We start from the raw sequence: 12,155 nt of genomic DNA on the forward strand, positions 1-12,155 counted from the left end.
ATCATATCATATTTTACAACAACCCTGAGAGGACAACAAAGAAAAAAATCATACATTTTTAATAGAAAACAGATTAAACAAAACAAACCTATCCAACCACAAACAACCCATGAATATATTGACATTTCCCGATAGCATCTCCGTCTTCTTCCTCCTGTTCCCCTAATTAATTCTACTGTTCACCAAGGACTCTAACAAAGGTAAAAAATACTACTCTCTTCTCAATTAGCATAGTTTTCTATTTAGATTTTTAATTACAAATATTTTAAGAGTATTATTTTGGGTTTTCTCCAAGCTTGGAAACCTAGCCTTGTTCTACCAGAAAATGCTTTCTGCATTTCAGCTCAGGCATTTAGAAGTCCACACTGGGTCAGAGCCTGCCTGCATCCTGAGCGGCTGTTTCTGTTCTCCCTGCTACATTCTCCTCTGAGGGCTCAGCCCTGGGGGGTAGGGGTGGGGTTGTTGGGGGAGTCTCTAGGACCCTGGGACCCAACCCTGGAGAGATCTCAATCACACTGGTGCTCTTCTTCCCTCGACTCATGTTCCGTAGCTGTTTAGTCTTGTTACAAGTGCCTGAATCCTAGCCTCTGCAGCACCCGGAGAGCTGGGCACTCGACTCTTACCATCCTCATCTTGCCTCACTGGCCCCTTCACTGCGGAAGCTGCAGTTTGCTCCCACGCTTAACCTGGTGACTGACACCTCCTTGTAATACCTGCAAGATGACTTCTCTGATTCTGCCTGCCTGCACCTGTGTGTTTCTGGATTTTCCATCTCCACGCTTGGCCCTGCCTGAGACTGCTGCAGGTCAGCATCTGACTGGCAGATGCTGGCCAGGTTATCCGAGCTGACTCTGATGCATCCATGGTGTTGCTATTCACCAGATACAGAGTTCCACTGGCACAGCACACTCTCTTCCCACTCCTGAAGCTCTCTCTCCTTGCCAGAGGTCTTGCGTACCCCTGGGGTCTGGGCAGATCCAGTTCCAGATTCTGGAATCTCCCTAGGGGCCTTACCTTATTGCAATGTACTGGGCCAGGCCACCAGGTACTGCCTTTGAAAATGTGTTTTGAAGTTGCAAACTGCTTGGAGTACTGTGGTGCTGCAGGCAGCTGTCAGGGGTAGAGGTATGGGGAGCAGAGATGCCTGAGCTGATCTAGAAAATACTTAGGGGTAGAATGCTCTAATGTGAAAATTAATTTTAAAAAACACACTGCTAAAGACAGTTCAAAATGTGCTGCACTTTCTATCTGTAGCAATCTTGAGCCCAAAAAAAGAATGTGGAGGCCCGGCGCGGTGGCTCAAGCCTGTAATCCCAGCACTTTGGGAGGCCGAGATGGGCGGATCACGAGGTCAGGAGATCAAGACCATCCTGGTTAACACGGTGAAACCCCATCTCTACTAAAAAATGCAAAAAAACTAGCTGGGCGAGGTGGCGGGCGCCTGTAGTCCCAGCTACTCCGGAGGCTGAGGCAGTAGGATGGCGTAAACCCAGGAGGCGGAGCTTGCAGTGAGCTGAGATCCGGCCACTGCACTCCAGCCTGGGTGACAGAGTGAGACTCTGTCTCAAAAAAAAAAAAGAATGTGGAATGTAAGTTTTGGTTTCTGTCTCTTGGCAGATAGGTCAGGTCAAGTGGACAAAAAAAGGAGGCGGAGCTTGCAGTGAGCTGAGATCCGGCCACTGCACTCCAGCCTGGGCGACAGAGCGAGACTCCGTCTCAAAAAAAAAAAAAGAATGTGGAATGAAAGTTTTGGTTTCTGTCTCTTGGCAGATAGGTCAGGTCAAGTGGACAAAAAAAGGAGGCAGGAAAGAGTAGCTGGGGAGAGCCTGCAATGCCGATTTTGTTTCCTGGGGTTCCCTTAACATCTTTTGATGAACTGCATGGCTTAAAACCATGCAGATTTATTCTCTCACAGCTCTAGAAACTAGCAGTCCAAAATCAAGGAGTTGGCCTGAAGGTTCCAGGGGAAGGTCTTTCCTTGCCCCTTCCAGCTTCTGGTGGCCCCAGGTGGTCCTTGACTTGTGTAATATCACTCCAGGCTGTGCCTCCATCTTCATATGGTTGCCTCCTTGTGTGTCTGTCTTTGCATGACATTTTCCTCCAGACTGGAGTGCAATGGCGCCGTCTCGACTCACTGCAACCTCTGCCTCAGGTTCAAGCGATTCTCCTGCGTCAGCCTCCCGAGTAACTGGGACTATGGGTGTGTGCCACCACACCCGGCTAATTTTTGCATTTTTTTGGTAGACATCTTCCACTTTTTATAAAGATACCGGTCCTAGTGGGTTAGCACCTGCTCAAATGACCTCATTTTAATTTGATTATATCTGCAGAGACCTATTTCCAAATAAGGTCACATTCACAGATAGCAGGAAAAGACTTCAACGTGTCTTTCTCAGGGGACACCTTTCCATGCATAACAGCTGCCTCTGGTCCAGTCTTTCTATCCCCTCTTCAGTGGTGTGTCCACCAGCAAAACTTTTATGCCTCAGTTTCCTTGACTGTAAAACGGTGCCCTCTTCTAGGATCGTTGAGAGAATTAAACGAAATCGTGCTTGGCAGCGTATCCTGCTCATAGAAAGTGATCAGTAGGGGTTTAGCTTTTATGGCTGGGCTTGCAGTCATTTGATTTCATAAGCTAGGTTTGTGGAGAAATTGAGGAAGTGAGTGAGCCAAACACAAAAATAAACACTGTTGATAGGACAGGTGGTTAACTCTTTCAGTGCCACAAACACATTCTGACTCACCTGCACACAAATTTTGCTTACAAGGTTGTTGTCCGCACTAATTTTGCTCCAAGTATTTGCTTGATTAAAATCTCGTAGGCTACTCTTTGCAGCTGACCTATAACAGAAATAAATGAACTAACTAGAGATACTTTCTTCGTTGGGCTTCCATCTAGAGCTAAGCTTTACTTAGGCTTTCAAATTGTAAGCAAATGCAAAGTAACTCTCTTGGGAAAATTCCAGAGAATCTAGGCCTTGAACTGTTCTAAGCAAATGTGACCCTCCTTTTAGGGTGGAAATCTAAGAAATGGAGATTATGCATTGCCCAGTTCCAGGGGCACCATTCATACCGTGGTCTGTGCGTGTGCGTGGATAAGCCTGCTCTTCTGGGTGAGGTGGCCATGGGTCCTTTGTGGGGTTCAGTAAGTTCTGACAGTGGCATTGTCATGGTGTGAAACTTCTTATTCTCCTAGTTTAATTATTCAATGAGAATGGGATTCCTGAGATTCTAAACCATATTCCGTAACTTTGGAAAATATATGTGTATATAAAATTTTTCATAACATGAAAAACTGAGAGTGGACTGCAAGTCAAATTGCTATTTTCTTCCCTGCTTCATCTTTGTGAACTTCGTTTTGTCAGTTTTCCTGACAGTTGACAAAAGTGGACAGTTTTGGTGGCATATCTGATTTAGGAAGTAAGTGCAACAATTTGAAAGCCTAAGTAAAGCTTAGCTTTAGATGGAAGCCCAGTAAAGGAATTATCTCTAGTTAGTTCATTTATTTCTGTTATAGGTCAGCTGCAAATCTGAAAACACAGTTTTGAATTTGTGTGCTCATTTAGTGATACTGATCATCTGAAATGCTGGTTTTTAAAATTGTAGATTTCATTATGGAATACGTTTGTAACTGAATTTGTATATGGGTCAATCAATGTTTTGGGAATTTTGTTCTAAGACATGTTGAAGCTGTGCTGTAGTTATTGGGTTTATGAGTTGTTGGGGTATTATTTATTTTTAATGTACTCTGTTCTTTCCTCTTCCCAAAGCAAATAATCAAGAATTAATGTTTAACTTTAAGTTGGATCCACTCACTTTATATTGAGAGTTATCATTACTTTAATTCACATTTCTTTTCCCTGAAGCCCTGATATATCTTTGGGAAGATACATTTTTTCATGCATTAATTATTTTTCTTTTCAGTATCAATTGCAGGTATTACAATCACAGCAAGAAACATCTGTTGTACATTTATTATGTGTCAGGCACTGTGTTGCCTGCTTTAGATGAATTATTATTACAATCATTTGATTTTTATATCCACACTAGACTTTACATACTGTCTATCATAACTCACATTGTATAATAAGGACCTGAGACTGGGGAAATAAACTTGCCAAGTCGACACATTTAAAAGTGGAGGAGCCAAGAGTTGAACTCACATAGTATCTGACTCTGGAACTATGCTCTTAAACCCTACACTCTTGATATTGAAGATATAGGGACATCTTTGCATTTGAGGACAGAAATGCACATATAGCCCAGAACTTTTCAGTGGTTCCAAAGACCTCTGTATTTTCATGTAACATAACTTTGGGGGCCACGGATTCGCTTTGCTCAATCTATTTTCTTCAGGAGTACATGCATGCTAATTTGCTCAGGCAGCAGCTGAAAGTAGTGGGAGATATTCTAACAAGGCTCCAGATTGCAAGAGAAATTAGTGTGGATTTAAAAATTAATAGGCTTTGTATGCATATAACTAAGAATCAACTTAATTGCCATGAAGATGAATACTATGGCCCCAAAGTAGGTATGTCAGAAGGTAGGATATTACTTGGTTTTGTGTAATTAGTAATACCAAGGTCAAATCAACTTAGATAACCGGTTTAAACTGTTAAATAGCTTTTTTGGCTTTAGATATTTCTCAAGATTTTTAATGCATGCTTTGTGCATTGCAGTCTACAGGAAAAAAAAAAAACCAGGATTATTAGTGTTTTTGCAATGTTCCTGCCCAGTGCTTACTTGTTTATTTGATCTTGTTTTATTCCCACAAGGAAAGGTTCATTGTAATGCACCCAGGGATGTGTGGTAGATTTTTCCAATGCAGCAGGTAGGATGACTTTGATGGTAAGGAACAGAAAATTGAATGCTGACTGGCTTAAACAATAAAAGCTTATATAATTGAAGAGATTAGAGGTATGGTGAGCTACAGAATTAGACTGATTCAGCCACTCTCTGGGTCATTTAGGGTTTCTTTTTTTTCTGTCTCTGTCAAACAGGATTGGACTTTGGAGTTGGCCACAGGGCAGATTCCCCCAACACACCAGCAGGGTGGAGATCAGAGAATACCAGAACAAACATTAGATAATTTTTAAGAAGAGTGACTTGGGGTATGCGTGCCCCAGCAAGTATCCGCCATAGCCAGTGACCTGGATATGCTTAATTTAGATTAATGAACTTATCCATCCTCTCTCTTCTCCACCTTGTAGGTATTAATATTCTACATGTAATGGATAGGGGTTTTCCCCCTCAGATAGTTTTGGTGAATATTTCTGTAGTTGTCCCTTAGCATAGAAAGATTTTCCAGCAGGATACTAAGAGGTACTGTTTAGCATATTTCAGTTTCCCATTACCAATCCCATAGACCTGATAAGATGTGGATGTTAACTGCTAACATCAAAGAATGTTTTCTAATTTTCTTAGTGGAAAATGAATGGAATGAATCATTCAAATGAATTCCATGATTCATTATGGAATCATTCACTTAATATTATTTTGATATTTAATTATATTAAAATATCATTATTTTGATATTAAAGTGGAGGTAAATGGACTGTCATATACCTTTTCACTTTGCTACTTCACAGTTTCCCTGTGTTCTTGGCGTGCTGAAGTGGCCTGGTGCAGTGGCTCACATCTCTAATCCCAACACTCTGGGAGGCCGAGGCGGGCAGATCACTTGAGACCAGGAGTTCCAGACCAGACTAGGCAACATGATAAAACCTTGTCTCTACTAAAAATACAAAAATTAACCAGACATGGCCGTGCACGCCTGTAATCCCCGTTATTCCCGAGGTGGAGGCACAAGAATTGCTTGAACCCAGGAGGCAGAGGTTGCAGTGAGCTGAGATCACGCCACTGCACTCTAGCTTTGGCGACAGAGTGAGACCCTTTATCCCACCCACCGCCCCCCAAAAAGGAAAGTGCTAAAGGGTGTTTTCTTGAGTGACAGGCTGGAAGTTTAGACGGCAAGCAAAAGAGAGCTAAGGGCATACTTTGCATGTTACATGGACGCTCATTTTTGGCCAAGGGGATTTCTTCTGAAAAGTGAAAAATATCTTCAGACATGTTGGTTCATTTGGTGATAGTCCTGCTTGTCAGGTTGCACCCACTGATATTCTCTTCTTTTGTTCAGTAGATCAACCAAAGGCCGCTATGTGTAAGGTATTTTCTGTGGATTCAAAGTTGAACAAGACTTCCTTAGCCTTCCTGGTCTTTCAGTCTGATCAGGGAGATGAGACAGGCACACAAATAACCACAATACAAAGGACCAAGAGGAAAGCTAGGCTTGGAAAAAGGGCTGTTGGGCTTGGAGGAAGGAAGGAAAGATTCCTGGAGAGATGAAGAAAGTCCTTGTGTGCAAGGGGAAGGGAGAAGAGGGGGAATTTCAGACAGAGCAAGTATTAAGAATTTCGAGCCTAAAAGTTGTGAAGCAGTTAAAATACAAAAAAATAATAATAATAAAATAAACAAATTGGTCCAGTTAACGTCTCATATTAGTGACTTATTATTGTTTAACAAATCACCACAAAACTTAGTGGCTTGACTCAACAAGAATCATTTATTCTCTTTCATAATTTTCGTGGTTGAGGAACCCAGGAGCAGCTTAGCCAGGTGGTTCTGGCTAAGGGTCCCTTGTGAAGTGGTGGTCAGATGTCAGCTGGGGCTGCAGTCATCTGAAGGCTGGACTGGGGCTGGAGGACTTGTTCCAAGATGGTGTGCTCCTGTGACTGACAAGCTGCTGCTGGCTGTGGATGTCTCTTAGGGCTGCTTGAGTGTCCTTATGACATGGTATCTGGCCTCCCCCAGAGTGAAAGTTTCAGGCAGAGACAATCATGTGGCATCTTTTTTCTCTGACCTAGCCTTTGAAATCACATAGCATAGCTTCCCACATACTCTGCGTGTTAGAGAAGAGTCACTAAGGTGGGTCTAGGGGGAGAGGATTCACCTTTTAAAGGGAGGAGCATCCAAGAATATGCACCCATGTTTTAAAACCAATACCGTTCTTGAAAAAAAAAGACAAGCAAAAATGATAGTTGTATTAGTTTTTCTTTAGTTGGTGTGTCTGCACAGTGTTTAACTATATTAGTTGGCACACTGTAGTTTTTTGATTGGTAAACTATGGTATATATAATGTCTTCATCTGTTAAACTAGTCATTTAAAGTAGAAACTGGCAGTTTATCCAAGAGACATCTTACCACAGAAGCCTCTTATAGAAAACAGATAAAGTAGAAGTCAGGGGCTCAGGCTAAGGTGGTGGTGAAGGGGACTGGCACAGCCTTTCCTCAATGTCCAGGAGGACACCACTAACACCCTGGCTCCTGAGAATAGAACTGTCCAGAAGCCATTACATGGACCCATCCACTCCTTCCTGTGATTTTTTTCTTTTAGAGTTCAGTTGTTCCTTTGAAGAAAGAACAAAATTTCATGTTGTTTTGCAAAATAGAATTGTAAGAATTATTTTCTGTATTATAAACACATAGTTTGAAAGATGATGTGTAGTACTGAATGATGGTTAGTACCATTTCTTCCAAAAACATTGTGTGTGTGTGTGTGCGTGCGCGCGCTTGTGGGCAGAGATAGGAAGCAGTTGAGAGTGAGGATGGGACTTTAATTTGAACAGAATTTTCTCCTCTGTGGAGCATATTAGTTAAATATGTACTTGGACTGAACCATAACACTGTGTTTAAAGCAGTGAAAGACATGAGCCACCATTCTCAGCAATATCAAAGCTGAAGCCCTCCGTGACCATGTGATCTCACACCATCATGACGTTCCTGCTGGAGTGGGAGGCAGAGTTCTGAGAAGTGGAGAATGTGAGTGCTTTTAAATTAAGTGTCTTTGATAATTACCAGAATAATGGAAAAAGTTTATGAACCAGATCAGGAAAAATATGCTCATTAGTCATGTGAATATTAGTTTTCTCAACATAACAATACACTTCTGAGGTTCCCTCTTCTTCCTTGGCTCCACACACACAAAAAATGCCATTTGTGTCGACTGTATGGCCATTTCTGTAGAGTGTATGAAAAGAGACCCTCTAATACAATAGAGAAGTTGGAAAAGCTGAATACATTTTCTCTCTCTAACTTAGCACACATAAAGGGCAAGAGCCAAAAAATTAAATTTTATTTAAAGAATTTTGAGGATGAAAAGCATAACGATATTAATTTTTCTCCACTGTCACTTTCCAATTTCATCACTGCTACAATTTATTGTACCCACTTGTTCCTGGAAAAGAAAGAGCATAATAGCTTGTTATAGTGATTTCTTTTTAAAATAAAGTGTTGTAGGATGTTGAAAAACTAGAAGAAACCAATGGCTAGTGGTAAATGAAAGAGAGGGAACTTTGTTTGCAAAGATGTGGACAGGGAATAATATTGCTCCTTGAATTTATCCACTAACAAGCCAGTATTAATATCTGTGGGACTTGCCATTTAGAATATTGGTAAGGTAGAATGAGTTGCTACATCTCCATAATTATTTCTTAAAATGGTTTTCTGAGAACCAGGAAAACGTTATACTACTTCTTGTTCCTACTTCCTATTCTAGCTGTTCCAGGTTTTATTATGAAAATGTGTGGGAGTAAAAGCCAAGCTCTTACTTAACAGAGTGCGTGGTGTGCAGTAAACATTAATTCTCTTCCTCCTTCTCTATCCTTATGCCTTCTGCACTGACCCCAGGATCCACAGAGGAGGGTGACAAAAAGTGTCACAGCAGATAGCTCATGAATTGTATCCTTTTCATTAGTTAGCTAAAATCTCTTTCCACTCCTGTCTTCTTCCCTTTGCAGTGTTTTTTTTTTTTTTTTTTTCCTCCAACAGGAAACCCACTGTTTTTTTGTTTCTCTACCAAAATGTGTCAGGTTGCCTTCCTTTAGAGCTAGGCCAGCAGGCTCTATGATGGGATCTAGTTTTTCTCATTGTATTAGTTTTCCCTTGTTTGAGTGAAGACAGTGATTATAAACCTGGATTACTGTTCATTTCATTTTCATCCATGTATGTCATTTATCCATTCATTTGTTCATTATAACATTTGTAGAAGACCCACTGTGTAGGGCTGTGTATGTGTTAAGGGGTGGGAGGGACTAGAGCAGAAGATTATTGGAACTGAGGCATTTGACCCTCTGTTGCTGCTTTTTAGTGGCTCACAGTCTGGGGTTGTGGGGAGGGTTGGAGAGAAAGACAGGAAGACAAGTAGATACATTTCAAATAAGCATTTCCTGAACCCTTGCTGTGATCAAGGAACTGAGTCAAGTTATATGTGGATACCAGGTTTTCCTAAACTTGTTTTTTTCTTTCAAGGAGATAATACTTTAGTAGAGGAGAGAAGACACATCTAATGTAGCAGAACTTTAGGGAACTTTCTATGTGTCAGTCACCAAACCACAATAGTACTGGGGAGTTCATTTATTTTCATGTCAATTATATAAAATAATCCTTACTATGCAAAGAAGGTAGAGTAGAGACTCTCTGAGCTAGAGTAATTACAGCAGGAATTGTAGAGGAAGTTTGGAGCAAAATAGTCATAGTAGTTAAGGGATCTGACTTGGGAGTCAGATATATCTGGTTTTGGATCCTGGCTTCGTTACTTAATAGCTATGTGACTTTGGGGGAAGGAGGGAGATAATTACCTTTTCAAGATTCAGTTTTCCTGCTTGTAAATTGGGGATTATATTGATACTATTTACTGTGGTAGATTGTGTTTTCCAAAATGGTCATATCAGTATCTTTTATCATACATGATCTTACCATATCCCTGTGAAATTCCTCCGTCTAGCAATAGGGTTTATGTTCCTCCATTTGGTCTTGAGTGGAATGCTGTGACAGCTTTGACCAACAGAGCATAGCAGAAGTGATACTATATGGCTTGCAAGGCTACATCATAAAAATGTTATTCACCTCCATCTTGCTCTGCAGTGTATCTCTTGGAACCCAGCCACCATGCTGGTAGGAAGCCCAAGCAGCCCATGGAGAGTCTCAAGTGGGAGGAATTGAGGCCTCTGGCCCACGGGCCTGGCTGAGTTCCCATCCAACAGTTAGCCTCAACTTTCCAGCCATATGAGTGACCGTCTTACAAGTGGATCCCCCAGCAAGCCCCAGTTGAGTTGCCCTGGCTGACTGTGCATGGAGCATAGATGAACCATACCTACCCAACCCTGCCCAAATTGTAGTTTCATGGGAAAAATAAAGTGATTGTTGTTGTGTGAAGCCAATAAGTCTGGAGATGGTTTCTTATACAGCAGTACACAACCAGGACGCTTGCCACATAAAGTTGCTAAGAGGAGTCAATGAAATGATACATATAAATCAGCATAAAACTAGTGACCCATTAATGATAGCTCTCTTCATTATTATCACTAGTTAAGAGAAGTTATTTAATAGACGTCAGCATTAGTTCAAAGCAAGGTCACAACCTAAAAAGCTACCTATGAACTTTTGGCATCCAGTAGGTTTTAGGAAACTAATTGTGTTCACTTTTTTTTTTTTTTTCCACTTGCAAAACCCTGCTGTGTGTCAGCTTCTGGATCACCTTTCTGCTGATACTGTGCTGAGTTTGTTCTGAACTCTGTGTTCTCTGTTGTTTCAGAGTTTTACTTAGGCTTTCTGTGCCATGGCCTGATGTGTAAACAATGTTTAAACTTCCAGATTATTTTGTGAAAGTCATGCTCAAGGCTGTTATTTTATTAAAAAAATTTTTTTGTGTGTGTGGTAAAAAGCAACACAAAATTTACAACTTTACCATTTTAAGCATACAGTACAATAGCATTAACTATATGCATATTCTTATACAACAGATCTCTAGAGCTTTTTCACTGTGACTGGAACTCTATACCCACTGATAAACAACCTCCCCTTTCCCTTCTCCCCAGCCCCTGGCAACTACCATTGTACTTTATGTTTCTAAGAGGTTGACTACTTTAAATAATCCCTATCAGTGTAATCATGCAGTATGGGTCTTTTTGTGGCTGACTTATCTCACTTAGTATCATGTCCTCAAAGTTCATCTGAGTTGTAGCACATGACAAGATCTCCTTCTGCTTTAGGCTGAATAATATTCCATTGTATGTATATTCCTACGGTTTCTTTATCCCTTCATCTGTTAATTAACATTCAGGCTGCTTCTGCCTCCTGGCTATTGTGACTAATGCGGCAGTGTACACGGTAGTGCAAATGTTGCTCTGCTGTTATTTTTTCCACTTCCTACCAATAGCAGAATCTCATTGAAATGCATTGGAAAGACAAATAGTAGAGGCTCATCTGAGTTATTTGCCATCTTTTTTCCAACGTATCTTAGAGAGTGATACATAATCAGGTAGCCAGACTGACCAGATTCTTCCTGGGGGTTTCAACTTCATTATGTGTATCTATTGTGTAACCGAATGTGATTAGAATTAAACCTCTGCTGGGATTTCTATTACTTTCAGAGCAGTTTCACAAGCATTATTTTATTGAACCCTTGTTGCATGATAGCTATTTCTTTAGTATGGGGAACACAAGGGTACAAATATGGTGTGGATATAAACTCCAATGTATATATTTATTGTGGTATTCAATGTTCTTTACCAATGTAAAATTCACTTATAGACTGGACACAATTTTTTGAAATTACTATTTTTAAAATTAATAAATATTTTAAAAATTAATTTTTTTCTAAGATAAATTTTAGGTTTATAGAAAAATTGGGCACAAAGTACAGAGTTTCCATATCCTCTCTTTCCCCAACAGGGCTTCCCTTTTATTAACATTTGTTACAAGCAATGAGCCAATATTGATACATTATTATTCACTGAAGTTCATAGTTTACCTTAGGGTTTACTTTTTGTTTTTTACAGTTCTGTGAGATTGAACAAATGCATAATGCCATTTATCCACCATTATCCTGTCATACAGAAGAATTTTACTATCCTAAAAATCCCCTGCAGTCCACGAATGTATCTCTCTCTCACTGCATGTTGCTGGCAACTACCGATGTTTTAATTGTCTCAATAGTTTTGCCTTTTCCAGAATGGCATGTAGTTGGAATCAAACAATCTGTGGCCTTTTTAGACTGGCTTCCTTCACTTAGTAAACACGAGAAATGGAGACAAGACAAATAGCCCGATCAAGTCTCGTTTAATGGTGGCGGTGCAATGCCTTATATAGGCTGGCAG

At 40.6% G+C, this 12,155-nt stretch overlaps 1 protein-coding gene across 3 annotated transcripts in view; it reads left to right on the forward strand.

Moving 5' to 3' along the window:
- ELMO1 (engulfment and cell motility 1) overlaps window positions 1–12,155 on the forward strand; it is a 586,055-nt gene that overhangs the window by 29,384 nt on the left and 544,516 nt on the right. Inside the window, exon 3 of one of the 3 annotated variants that reach the window (XM_011950143.1) lies at window positions 2,105–2,200. The exons of the other annotated variants lie outside the window; for them this stretch is intronic. The gene's annotated coding sequence lies outside the window, so the exon portion shown is untranslated. The remainder of the gene's footprint in view (window positions 1–2,104; window positions 2,201–12,155) is intronic. 3 annotated transcript variants of the gene reach the window in all.

Source organism: Colobus angolensis, unplaced genomic scaffold (assembly GCF_000951035.1).
Source record: "Colobus angolensis palliatus isolate OR3802 unplaced genomic scaffold, Cang.pa_1.0 Scaffold302, whole genome shotgun sequence".
NCBI lineage: Eukaryota > Metazoa > Chordata > Mammalia > Primates > Cercopithecidae > Colobus > Colobus angolensis.